This window comes from Chinchilla lanigera, unplaced genomic scaffold, assembly GCF_000276665.1.
Source record: "Chinchilla lanigera isolate Chin_1 unplaced genomic scaffold, ChiLan1.0 scaffold00109, whole genome shotgun sequence".
Taxonomy (NCBI): domain Eukaryota; kingdom Metazoa; phylum Chordata; class Mammalia; order Rodentia; family Chinchillidae; genus Chinchilla; species Chinchilla lanigera.
This window is the reverse complement of record NW_004955510.1, coordinates 5,048,810-5,063,009: the sequence shown is the minus strand read 5'-3', so window position 1 is coordinate 5,063,009 and position 14,200 is coordinate 5,048,810. Positions and strand designations below refer to the sequence as shown.

The 14,200-nt window shown below is 43.0% G+C and overlaps 1 protein-coding gene across 1 annotated transcript in view; it reads left to right on the top strand.

Moving 5' to 3' along the window:
• The window catches only part of Grid1 (glutamate receptor, ionotropic, delta 1), a 661,017-nt gene that overhangs the window by 500,915 nt on the left and 145,902 nt on the right, over positions 1 to 14,200 (top strand). The window lies entirely within an intron of this gene.

Sequence of the window (14,200 nt, the reverse complement as noted above, 5' to 3'; positions counted from 1 at the left end):
AGCTCTTTAGGGGCCTCCAAGATTATTTCCAATCCTCCCAGGAGGTTTTTTGTTTGTTTGTTTGTTTGTTTTTTCTCCCAGGACACTTAACATGTAGAATTTAGAGACAGAACAGGTCCTCATTGAGTTATTTTCTTGCTGCATAACCATGGGCTAGTTATTCAACTTCTCTGAGCCTGTTTCATCATCTTGAATTGAGATACCAATAATATAAAGTTCTGAGACTGTTTTGAGGATTGAATGAGATATACAGCAATTGCTTTCTTCAAACATCCTAAGTTCTAGGTAAATACCAGGTACAAAGACACAGTGGGTGACAACCCAAAGCAAAGCAAAGCAAAACAAAACAAAACAAACACACAAACACTTACTATGAATCCTCAAAGAGTCCATCTAAATGCTCACTTGCTTTGCCCTCTTTGGAACAAAGGAAAATCCTTGTTGCATTTATTCTGTGTGTCTGGTGACCCACCATATTTTCAGACAAGTAGGATTTTTGAAATTAAGTTGCCTTGATTTTGCTTTCAGAGTCCTCTTCTCTGTTCCTTGAATCGTGCTTGGGTCCATAGGACAGCTGATGTGGAACGGCTACCAGAGCATGAGCCCAAAGATGGGCATACTGGGGCTGCAGAAGCGCCAGCCTTTTGAGTGAGGTGCGGACTTTGACACAGCATCAGGGAGGAGGGTCTTGAGGCCACAGGTACAATCTTAGTGAAGAGTTAGGAGGAAAGTGTATCTGTGTTCTCAAGGGCTTGGGCAACCCCTGGCCATAGGCTGGATGCTCATCTTCCAGTTTGGCCATCATTTCTTGCTACCTGGAGACCTCAGGGATTCCTTGTATCTGCTGAGATGGGTGGTTTTCTGTGCACTAAGAAGGCTAGCTCTTGGAGGGACAGTTCTCTGTCAGCTCTGTCCTGGGGGGGTCTCATAGGGCTTGTGAATGCTACCAAAAAGTGCCTTGCAGGGCCATTCAAAGACCCCAAACTTATTTAGAGGCCCCATGGCGGGTGGCTTTGTTGCACACACCCCTGCAGAGAAACAGCGCCCATCTGGACTCTTGTTCAATGGACTCTGGATCTGTTATGAAGTGCAGCCATCCTGAGGCCCGGGAAGCTCTCCCTGCACACGTTTCGTCACCTCCGGTCACCTCTCATGGAAAGACCTGCCATTGCAGAGGCCCATGACCCTGTTCCTGCGTGAACCACACTCCTACGGATGGAAAACATTTATTTAATTTTTATTAAGAACTAATGCAGAAGCATCCAGCAGTCTCTAGAGGCCTCCCTCTCTGTGGCCTCCTGTGTAATTTATGTAGTATTTAATCTTCAACTGCAGGCTCACAGAGACCTTGCCTGATTCTCCTCAGTCTCCTCCTCCCTGCCACAGAGATAAAATTATTCCCCGAGTGTCTTAGATCACGAAATGGTACCTTTTGGAAATGAAAAGATAATGCTGTTTATGTATGAGTACAAGAGAATTACTTTCCTCGTCTGTGGTAACACTGATTAAATTGAAATGTCAGAGCTAATGTTACAGTTAATAAACGTTATACATATTCAAATCTGTCTCAATTCTGAGATTCTAACTAATGCAGAGGATGTTGTTGAAAAGAGCAGGGATACCCGAGTCACCACGCGAATGCCACCTGGGCTCCCCATCTGTAGGAAATAAGGTAAAGATGTGGGCTGAAAATGAGACCTGTGGTGATGGTGTCCGAAATGATGCTTTGTCACTGGGGTTTTTGTAAGCAGGAACACAGAGGAGGGCTGCAGCACAGGCAGCTGGCTGCAGGGCATTGACAGTGGAGACCAAGCCTGCAGCCCACCTGGCATATTCCCCTGAAAGTCAAGTCCTGATTTCTAAGCAAGCTCCCCATCCCGTCCTCTGGCCCTAGGCAGTCTTTGCCAGTCTGCTGGCCACCCACCCTTCTCCCCAGATGTTGTGTTCTGTGGCTCCCCAGTTTCTACAAAGAGCCTAAGATGTGATGTCTCATAGAGCTGCAAAACCTTGCCATGCCAGGTGCTAGGTGTGACCTTCGGCTGCGCTTAACTCTGATGCTGCTCAGGGGTCTCCTGTGCGCAGGGGTGGAACTGTCTGTCTCCCAGGAGGATTCTGTTTCATCAGCGGGCTAATGTGTCTCAGGCGCCTGGCAAGTCACCTGGCTCCCAGCGGGTACTTACCTTCCCCCTGCCTCCAAGCCCATGGTCTGGCACTTTTACAACATCGAGACTTCCTATTGCCTCTCCCTCTGCCCTGGCTTCTCAGGACTGTTAAAGCCCTAGCTGCCTTTGTGACGAGCAGGAAGGGAGCAAGCGATCCATGCCCTTTCTGTGGCACGTGGTGCTGTGTAGAGTTCAGCCAGGAAACCAGAAGCTGGTTGAGGTACAGTCCCTGTGCTGGGACCAATCAGAGAGTGATCTTGCATGTTCCAGCCCTGCAGTGGAATGTCGTGACAGGACAGCTGGCACTTGCAGACAGGTAGCTCATCATCCCGGGAGAATTCTAATTCAGCTGGATTTTACCAGGAAACGACTGTTACAAAGACAGGATGTATTAAAGTGTGCATTAGGGAGCGTGGTTATTATAAATTACATTCTTTGAAATCTCATTTAGATCCAGGAACTAGACTGCATTTGGAAGGCTCTGAGGATTAATCCTTTTTGGAACAATGGAGTGTCAGTGATCATTTGGAAAAGTAATTATACCAAATTTAATTATCATGCACATGCATTTCATTGGTGTTGCTGTGCACACCCAGGGGACAGTGGGGGACAGACTGCCCAGCACGAACCCTTGACTGAGGATTGTGGTGCAAAATTATACATGTTGTAATTGAGCGCCACTTAATATGAGGCTTGACGGAAACCAAGATTGAGGGTGGGATGAATGGGAGGGGGTGTTTGGCCCACTGAGCAGATGTTTCTGATATTTGGAAAGGCTTTGCACTGTTTTCAACGTATCGAGAGGAGCAAGCTACATTTGAGCAGGCTGATAAAAATGTTTCCCCGTCTTAAGCATTTCTTTTGTTCTCTGTTCTAGTGGTATCCTCACCTCTCCTGAACCACAGAATTCAGTTTGGAATACTTAAATACTTTGGAAGTGTGTGTGTGTGTGTGTGTGTGTGTGTGTGTGTGTGTGTGTGTGTGTGTCTGAGGGAGTGGAAGGAGGGTGGCCCAGCACTGTCTGGTGGACAGTTAGACCTTGGCTATGTGGACCTCAACATTTATAGAGCTTGTTCTATTGGATTCTGACATACTGGGGATGCTTGTCAAGTTTATCTGTCTCCTGGCTTCTATTCCATTCCCTTCTCTGGCTGTTTGGTAGCCTTAGAACCCACCACTACTGCCTTTTCTTCAGGGGCTTCTGTAACGACCCTGTGTTATTTGGATGGCCTAGCTCTTGCACAGCACAACAGTGCAACTGCTCATTTATGTGTCTGTTACCTCTGTACACTGTGGTCCCTGGGAGAGCAGTGACCTTGTCCTTGGCTCAGCCCTGATTCTCCAGCCTGTGGCACAGCACCTGCATAGAGGTGGCTTAGTCAATATTTGTTTGAATGGTTGATCAGAAACTGGAAAGGACAGGAGTCAGTTCATCCTCTCTGCACATTCCCTGACTATGCTGAAACCCAAACAAGTTGTCTTCAAAAGCTGCTAACTTTGATTTAGGTTTGATCTGGAAATAAAACCATTAGTACTTGACACATGGATCTTCCACTTGATATCTGACCAAGAACCAACTGCTTAACTTCTCTAGGGCTCAGAGAGGACTGTAAAACAACTGCATGCATCCCTGTGAGGACAAGCTCCAATAGTGTATGGCAGGTGCCCGGTGGGTGGCAGGTGCTCTGTTCTTCACAGGATACCTAAGAAGTTACTTTTTATTTGCACAGCTGAGCTCTGTCTTTATCTTTTGAAGAGCTGTCTGAGAATTCATCAAGGGTCCCCAAGCTGAAGCCTTTCACTTCAAGGTAGAAGTACTCTTAGATTATCAATTCCATGATGCTAAGGCCACATCTCATGGGTAAAGCCACTTAGTGGGCAAATTTGCCCACATTAAATACCTTCTCCCTGGGCTTTCACTTGAGGACCTAACCGCTTCAAATGGATTTCGATGGTCCTGCTGGACTTCAGCCTTTATGAAATGTAGCTTTTTCTGACAGAGGTGTTTTACCAAAGCCCACTTCTCTTATACCACTATGACCAACAAGGCAGTTGCTGCACAGGAAATCCAGCCTGAATGAGCACTCAAGGAGTCCTTACGTGGGAAGAAAGGAACACTGGGGCAGTTGTGCTTGAGAAACCATGAGCGTGCTGCACATGTACACTTATTGTTGACCTCTGTTTCACTAGGGAATTCAACAAGTGTGAGCAGCCTGAAATGGTTTTCAAGACACAGGTGGGTTCAAAGATACCTTCATAGGGCAAAAGGGCTTTGGTGACTGGTGTTGAGTTGCTCTATTTTGCTTAGCAGTAAATGAAATAGCCAACCAAAAATGGGAGAAAGGAAGGAACTCCATTTTTCTGAAAGTAGCTTGTCTGCTAAGAGGAGCACTAAGCGCATCACCTCATCTAGTTTCACCTAATTTTCTCAACAACCTGGGAAGCAGGGGCACTGTCTTCATCTGCAGTCCAGTTGCCCAAGTCATACTGTTAATGTTAACAACAACAATAATGATAATAGCCCATAAACTCTATGGAACACTTGCCGCATGTCGGGCTGAGCCAGATACAATTGCCATCTGTATTGCTCACAAACACTGAAGGTCAACACTTGCCCTGTATCTTAGTTGTGGCTGAACTAACATACCTCAGACAGAGCTGCCTGATTCCTAGTTTTTGCTTGTGACACCTCCTACAGCACCACTAACAAAAATGGATATCAGAGTGCTGTTTTGTATGTTCGTAATAACAACAGTGTTACTCTCAAGGGCTCCATTGAGAAGGCTTAGACCTGAGGATTTGAGAATGTGATGGTAGTGTAAGGCCATTACACACTTTGGGGACTGTCTTTCTTGCATGAATTCCTTACCTGACTTGACAAGGTACCCTCAGAGGCACAAGATGCTTGTGCTGTATTAGGTTTAAAATATCACCAATTAGCTAGGGTTGCAGGCTGGGACTGTGTAACACCAAGCTCAAGGACTTAACTTTATAGACAGAATTGAAGGTAAAATGCTTTTTCTAAACTCATTTTAAAAATAGTTTCCCTTGGAAATTAAAACCATTAAGTGTACATCATTATGCAGATCAGTATTCATGCTTTAAAGAAACATAATTTTGCCTTCATTTAATTTGTTTCTCCAAGACCTAATTATGGATTGGATAAAAATTGTTACTTTTCTATCATTGTGCGAATCGCCTTTTACCACCCAGGAGGGCTGTTCTCTCTGGTTAGAAAGGGTTATTTCCAAGTAGTGATTAGTCAAGGAAAAGTCAGGGAGATGGATTGCAAGAGAGAGGTGGTTTTCATGAGGATACAGGATCTCAAGAAGCGTGATCCTTCCCGGAGGTATGGAGTGGCATAAATGGGCTTGGATAGGGCTGCAGGTTTTCTCTCAAGAGCACACGTGTTGGCTGCTTGTCCATGCTTTGAGACTGAAAGAATGCAGCAGGCTAAAAGCCAATCCCAGAGAAGATTCCAGGGCCTTTCAGACTGGGCTGTCTTTCTGGGAGCGTCAGAGGAACAGTGGGAGGAAAGGCACTGGGTGACATTGACTGACATCCAGGCATGGAGGTAGAAGGCAGTGCCTCTGTAGACATCATTTTGCATCATGGGAAGTGCTGATGCTAGTGACTTGATCTGGGGCCAAGACTCAGAGACTGGAGTTGGCAATGAGCAGGACTGGAGTGATGGCAAGCACTCCCATCATGTTTACTACGTGCCTGGCATGATTCTCAGCACTTTACAAACATCAGCTTACGTAACTCTCACGACAGCTCCAAGAAACAAATGCTGTTATTATTTCCATTTCATAGATGAGGAATTTGAGGCACTCGGGGCAACTTGAGGTTTAGTAAGAAGAAAAATGGAGTAGTTTGACTGGAATCTAACTGCTTTCCTCAACCTGCTGTCCTGTCTGTCTGTATTGGTTGGTAACTTATCTCTGACAAGCGCTACTTATGAAGGGGCACAATTAATGCTATAAGGAGGAAAAGGAGGACTAGGGAGGAAAGTAGGACTGTGATGAGCTATTACTGTGGTGGATCCCAAGGAGTCACACCTCTGTCATTCAGACAGGAATGTGGTCCCCGTTCTTTACTATGGGAGTTGACTGTTGACAGCTTTAATCAATAGGATGTGGCTGAACCAATGGTGTGATAGTGCTGGACTTCACATTTAAGATAACTGCTGGGAGCTTTCACTTTGCACACTGGGGAAATCCAGCTTCCATGTAAAAGTCTGAGTACCCCGAGCCTGCCATCAGAGGAGGGAAAGTGAGCCCCAGCTAGCGGCTCCAGGGGAACAGTCCCAATCACCTGCCAGCCATGTGAGTGAAGCCATCCTGGAGATATTCTCCTGCCACAAGGGCTTGCCCTGCTCAGATGAAGCAGAGATGAGCTGTAGCCTTCCCTGTCCAAACTGTGAAAGCACAAGCAAATAAATAAAACAATTGTTGTCTTAAGCCACTAAGTCTTGCAATTACTTGATAATGCAGCCAAAGATAATTGAAACAGTTATTACTTTCACTTTATAGATGAAAAATATGAGGTACTAAGAGAACTTGGAACTGATCCAAAATGATATAGCTAGGAAGTCACAGATACAGAAATTAAATCAAGAGGTGTGAATGCAGAGATACTCGACCACTACTGTTTCCTGTTGCTCCACTGGGGCATCTGTAAGGATTTCCTCAGTGCCCAAGTACCCTACATAAGGCTGTGCAAGGGTTTCTAGGACACAGGAGGCCTGACCCCTTGCTGCTAAGGCTTCCCATACTGGTTGAAGCTTCCACATCCCTCTTAGAATAACTGCTTCTGTAGGGGCATGATGCAGCATTTATTGAATTACAAGAATGTCTCAGACACTTTTTAGCAGGTGTATTGTATAATCTTATAGCAACAATGGATGATCATCCCAGTCTTACAGTTGGGAAAACCCAGGCTTGGAGAGTCAAGCAGTTTGCTCACATTCACCCAGTATGTTGAAGTTGAACTAGCATTTGAATCTGGTCAGCTCAAACTCATATACAGTACGTGGACTAATCTTAAATTCTATAACCACTCTTTAGATTCCCCTAGCAGGCTCTGTCCTACTATTTCAACTATTGCGAAACGCTGTTTACATTGAGCCCCCTCTGATCCTTCTTTGAACAACAAAGCTAATCACTGTCTTGAGGATGCTTTGAACATTTGTAAGACCATCCACACTTGGCAGCCTTTTATTACCTTCCCTGATCAGAGACCATTGTGTGAATTTTCCTGTGCATAGCAATCCCCAGATCAGTAGGTAAGGAAATTATCTGTCTTCATCCCTGCTTCCCCCATGCAGACTGGGCATCAGCCGCTGCCATCACTGTCCTCACACTGGCAGCAGCGGGGCTAACTAGCTTTCTCACAGCTGTGCAAGGAATTGACTCTGTCTGGGCCACAGGGAAGAGTTCCCTTCACACTCATAAGTGATGAGCAAGGAGTTCACCTAAGTGAGGGGCTGGTTCTTCCTAGGGAGGCAAGTGACAGAACTTCACTGAGGAGTTAGAGTCACTGAGGTTGTGCCTGAGGCTGGTGGAGGAGCATCTGCTAAATGAGGGAATCCTGAGTTCCACAGTTTTCCCTCTGTGGGTCTGGTCTGTTTCTCATGCCTTAGATCTTGTACTTAGCTCAAGGCACATCCTAGAAACTTATGGCAGGGACTGGATGAGAGTAGCTGACAGACTATGATCATGCCATTCTGATAAAAAGCAAAACAAAACCCAGCAATCACCAAACTTTAAGCTTGAATGCTATGCTCTGCCTGTCTCCTACAGTACATGGAATTGGTAATAGTACTAACCTCATTAGACTGTCAGGACTGGAGAAGTACATATTTGTACAGTGCTCAGAGCAGCACCTGGTGTAGCTTACATAAATGTTTGTTGACTAAATTAATAAAGAAGAGACAAATAGCACAGTGTATAGGATGGTTGGACAAATGGCTGGATGCCTGTGTGTATTACCTGGATGCAGATAAGAGCCAGCAAATATGGGAGGGAGGGAGAGAAAGCACCACAGCGAAGTCCTAGAGCTACTTCCACTAGTATCGCTTGTGTGGCAGAGTCTCAGTATGTCCTTGCACCCTTGGGAAGGGCTCTGAGAGATCAGTTCTACCTCTCATGTTAGAGATGAGGTAACTTGAGGCCCAGGATCCTGAGAGATGTCTGTGTAATTCACAGAGAAAATTCCTTCCAGCACTTTTCCATCTATCTCAACAGGAAGTGGGGTCCTTGGACAGTATATCCATGTCCCCATCACATTTGCATATGGACATGCTTTGCAGAATTGCCTAGGTTAGAAGTTAGAAAGGCCCCCTCTCCTTCCATGTTAGGTTCTCTGATAATAGCAGTAGGCTCCTCATTTCAACAAGCACATCTCTTGACAATGTGAATTTGGGATCTCTCCTATTCAGAAAAGAATCTTCTGTTCTACCCTGAAAATCCATGCTAGCTTGTGATTTGCTGTAAACAATAGAACAAGGTGGAAGTGATGTCATGGAAGTCCTGGCACCTCAGAAAGCTCAATTTCTGCTTTGCTCTTTTGGACTCGTAAGAGCTCTGGATGGAAACTGCATGAAGCAAGAAGCCAAGGCATCTGAGCCCCTACTGATCCATCACGTGAATGAAGTCTCCCAAGCCATCCCTCTTAGCTCACTGAGATGTTAGATATAATAAATTATAGCTGCTTTAAGCCACTAGGTTTGGGGAGTGATTTATTTTGTTGCAATAGATACCCAAAACACTTGCCTCGGTCCAACCAGGTCTGTACTCCTAGGCCCCTTTCTAACTGCCCTCTGTCAGTGCTTGGAAAAGGGAGCCTGAAAAACATGCATAATAAGAAATAATGGGAAGAGAAGATGAGAGGAAAAGAAAAGTCTTCAGGCACATGATCAGTCTGCTTCAATACCAAGCAGGCTGTCATCACCAGAAAGACTAGGTGATTCAAAAGCATCCCAAATTCTTTAAGAAAAATCCTAACGGTGATAGAAATAAATTTAGTACCACCAATATGTCACTCATTTTATATACAGCCTACTCTCATCCTGTAAATAACTCTTTAAGGTATGTAGGCATTAATCTCATTATTTTTCAGGTGAAAAATAGAATCAAAGCAGCTAAGATATTTGCACAAGTTCATGCAGACTGTAAGAGGAAGGCTAAAATTGGATTCTCAAGTCAGGGCTCTAGCCATTGTGCCTTGCTGTCTTTCTCTCGGCCCACTGGATACAATTCAAGGAAAAGGAGGATTTGGCGTATGAGTGAATTCTGAGTATTTCACTTTCTTTCACCTCCGTTGCTTTGCACGTGCTACCCCTTTAACAGCATTGGTCTTTGTGTTATTCTGTTTGGGAAAACTCTTTTCACTCCTTAACTTTAATGTCTTATCTCATTTTCTTCGCCTTACCTGTTCCCAGTAAGACAAAGCCCCTAGGCTCAAACAATCCCTTTTCTCTGTTTCTCGCAAGTGCATGCCACAAATCTCTTATGTAACTCATAATTTTAATTATGTTCTTTCATTCCATCTTTCTCCCTTCTAGACCATAAATTTCTCTAGGACAGGGATTATGTCCTATTCATCTTTGTGACCTGTTCCTGTCAGACGCTGGCAGATGATAGACTTCAATAAACCCTTATAAAATTAATGAATATATTGATGAGTCAGTAGGAGGAAAGCTCTGGGAACTGCTGTCTGGATTTGGAAAATGACGCTTCTGTTAGAAGTAGCCCCCTCTCCTTGTTTGCAAAGTGTCTGGGTAGTCAGTGAGGCTGGTATTCTGTGAAGTCTGGCTTTGTATTGGAGGTTTCACTAGATCATCAATTTTTTGAGTGAGATAGTAACATCATTGGATGATGAAGGACAAAATTACAGGTTTTTCCTCCAAAAAACTTGAGAAGGAAATTAAGCTCTGTAATATTTACTATATGAATTGACACATGGTGGAACAACTTCACTATCGTGCCCTGACAGTCTTGCATACATCCAGATAGGACATACAGGAAGCTATTGGAGCTGTGGCTAATGGAAGTATTGGTGGAATAGTTTGCCATCCTCCTGGAATATGAGAGGAAGGGCGGCCTGAGAGCAATTGGTGTGAGCCATCTCCGAACCCCCTCCTTATTATCCCTGAGAGGCTGTCATGGGATAAGTCTTCGTTGCTTCTCAGGTTGTGATGAAGTGTGAGCTTTCTGTCCTAGCTCTCTTAGGCCACCCTTGCAAGGGTATAAAACCACTTGGCTCACGTCTAGACTTGGCATGTCGGCAATGAGAAGAAAGGAGGTCTGTAACTCCAATTATAGCCAGCCACGCCCTTTTGTTTCAGTGTCATCTTTTTTGGGGTGTGGAAGGACTCAGAGAGCTGGTGCATTTGGCTACTCACTGCCTTTGTCTGTTTTTCTAGGTGATAAACTGAGTCTAAAAGTGCCTTGTGTCTTAATAGTGATTCATTTAGGCCTTGGTCCTCACCTGAGCTGCTGTATGCTGGAAGGTACCCTCGTCTCCATATGTGCCCAGGTGTCACATGTTAGTGTGTCACAGCTGCTTGTTAGGATGGTCCATTGTTTTTTCAATCTGCCACCAACTCCTGTTTTCATAAAGTATAAGAAAATGATTTTTTAAAGCAATACAAAATATAAATATCTCCCTCTTCTACTTACACTATATTGCACAGAATGGTCTGTCAAAGGGCGGATGTTGTTAAATAGTTCCTTTCGATTTCTCTGCTCTCCTCATTGCAGACTAGAAATGGTTTGAGGGTTGGCACTGGTCTGCAAATCACACTCCAGACAGCATGGAAGTGTGAGATGTCAGGAAGCGAAAAGCAGGGATTTCGGAACACAGCTGGTTTTCCAAAGTGCCTTATGTTTTTATTTTATCTCAATAAAATAATTCATATTTATCAGCTAAAGGATGTATGGATAATATTGAGTTTTTAGTTGGGTTAACCCTTAGAGAAATGGGGAAAATAGCTTAAAAGTTATCTGTCAACAATTGGTAGACTGAAGATGATCCTAGCAAGGCAAATATAACTAGCAATGTGAAAATGGCGTGGACAGTTTTCCGATTCCTCCTCTGAGCTCCCTATAAGCCTCCTCTTATTTTGTTTACCTCATTTTATGAGCTAGAACAATGAAAACACATTCTGGTAGTACAGGAAGTTGATGAAAAATTTCAGGTTATCAATGAACTATTTAAAATAGCAAATGAAATTTATAGTAGTTAATTATGTGGATTGCCTAAGTATGTATTGGGTTATAAAATATTAAGTACATGATCTATCAGGTCTAGCAAGATATTAGACAATAATTTAGTTCATTTGTGTTTCTATAAGTAAAAATTGTATTATATACAAAGATAATATATACATTATATTAGTGTATGGATGTATATCATTCACAAAAGACATTCATATATTAGCATGAGGATAGGCATTCGTTCTCCTGGTGTTAGAGTTCATGACTTGTGCTTACTACTGCATGTCGTCACCTCCAAGGGCTTTCCAGTAGGAAGGTAATTGGTTACGGTCACTTCTCAGCCTTCATTTGCAAGTACAGGCCAGTATTTCTGGCTTTCTCCAGTTGGTCTTAGAACGTGTTTCCCACCAACCTTAACTCATAAAGGGCCCGAGGGCTGGGACTGTGTGTGCTTTGGTCCTGTAGCAATTACAAGGATCATAAAGATATACTCTAGGGGCGCATGGACTCTTTCCACAGTTTATCTATTTGAAGCTTCATTTAAAAATGTGTATTAAAGAAAGGCCATTTGGGGAAGACTGATGTGGCTTCATGCTGGCTAGTCAGCGCAGGCCAGCTGGCAGGCGTGGAGGGAGGGTACTTTCCGCTGGCCACTGACAAGGCAATACGGAGTGCAAACTCTGGACTTCCATAACAGCATGACTTCGCAATCATACTTTGTTTTCTTCATTATATAAAGAATGATTTTAAAATTATCCTTTATTTTCCATATTAAAGTCAAGCTCTCTATAGAAGGTTTTAAAATACAATGAATTCTTTCAAAATTTAGTAATAATTTAATGTCTTAAATAAATCATCATTGGACCTGGGGATGTAGCTCAGTGGTGGAGCACTTGCCTGTACACAAGCTTGTACTTGCATGCTTGAGACCCTGACTTCCAGCCCCAGCATGGAAAGAAAAAGCATTACTGACTTTTAGATGTATCTATCTATCTATCATCTATCTATCCATCTTCTGTTGTATATCACATATCATATGCTATATATAATATTTGCATATAGATAATATTAAATATCTGTATGGTTATAACAGAGCATAAATGTGAATGACCATGTAGTCTTGATTCCCCACCTTTAACCTATACTTGTCAAAAGACCACTAAGGAAATTGAGCTCTACTAATTTTTTTGTCCAGTGGTTTCCTCTTCTGTATAACAAGAGGCACCAGGTACATCAGGGTAAGCTGTGTATTCACCAACGTGCTGGGGGCCATCTCAGTGGGAGTGAGATCAGGTCTGGTGTCCTCAAACTTGCAGCAGCTGTCCATTCTTATTTCAAATACCATGTTATCTTCCAGGTGTCACCTTGTGTCTTCTGCCAAACCCTCCTCAAACTCTTCCTGGGCCTGGCCCCAAGGCACAGCTTCTTGGACCTAACTCCACTGTACCCTAATATCTGCTTACTTCATTTGCATGTGATTTGTCTCATTTACAATGCCACTACCAAAGAGAAAGGACCATGTAACCAAGGCAACCAGAAGCAGTGCTTTATAATTCAGAGTTGGCCAGACTTTCTGCTCCATTTAGTTTGATTCCTACCCCTCTTGGTTCTCTTCTCTCTTGAGATTGCAAGGATGTAAACACCGAAGATCTCCCATCTTCTGTCCTTTTCTCCCAGGCCCTCCCCTTAACCCACTGACACAACACATTGTGTTGCTTCCAACTAAACATTTCAGTAGTTAGAAGATTCCTCTCCTGATTATTACTACCCAACACTTAGGATCATGACATTTTCTAATGGTAACACTGATTAACACTGATAATGGTAACAGTCATTACTGATAATAATGATTATCATCTCTAATAATCACTTTTAGCGCTGCCTGACATCATATCCAGGGAGTAGACCACAGTTACTTGATAATTCTTATATAATTGAATTGTAGGTAATTTCCCCCTTTCTTTGTTGTAGTCATTATGTCTAGTCTCTAATGATCATTGTTGTGCATAGCTTTTGTTTTGTATTCGTATGTAGAAGTCCTTCGCTAGGAAATGTCCCTGGAATTGAAATTACTGGTCAAGAGATATATTTGTTATTCTCTGAATACATAGTACTAAGTTACTCTCTCCAGAGTATCAGTTTACTGTGTAATTCTTCATCTCTAGCTACTTCACTTTAAAAAAAATTTTTATAAGCTTGCAACTTGCCTTGCTTATGTTATTAGGTTGAATGTATTTCTATGTTTGCCAGGTAATCAAATATTTTCTTTTTGGGGAAGTATTTATTCTGGCTTCCTTCATTTTCAAATTTTCCACTTTTTATGGGGCAAGGTATTCTTCTTGTCCAGGTTGGAAGCTCTGTTCTTATGAGAGGATGACCACAGTTCTATTAATCATAGGTGGTGGTCAGATGCATGAATATTTACTTGACAATGTATCAGAAGACTTCTTCTGAACATAGCTCATTCTTCTCTAAATTTTGGTTGAGTGGTAGTTCTATGTGATCTTACATTAGACTTCTTTCAGGTCCGCACCTCAGTCACCTGGCTAAGGATAGAGGTGTCTATTGGAATTAAACTAGTGTTAAAAATGGGTATGCAGGTCTTCAATTTTTGTGTCATTGATAGTAATCCCCATAGCTTTTCCTGAATGTTTTGTGGCAGGTACTATTTAATTAGTGCTGAGGACTTAAAAGAGAACTTAAAAGTACTCATTCTCAGGCAGTTAAAATTCCAATGAAAGGGCTGGGTGGACTTTAAAATTACATAAACATTTTTTAGCAATTTTATAGTGATGTAAGTTGTGTAATTTCATACAG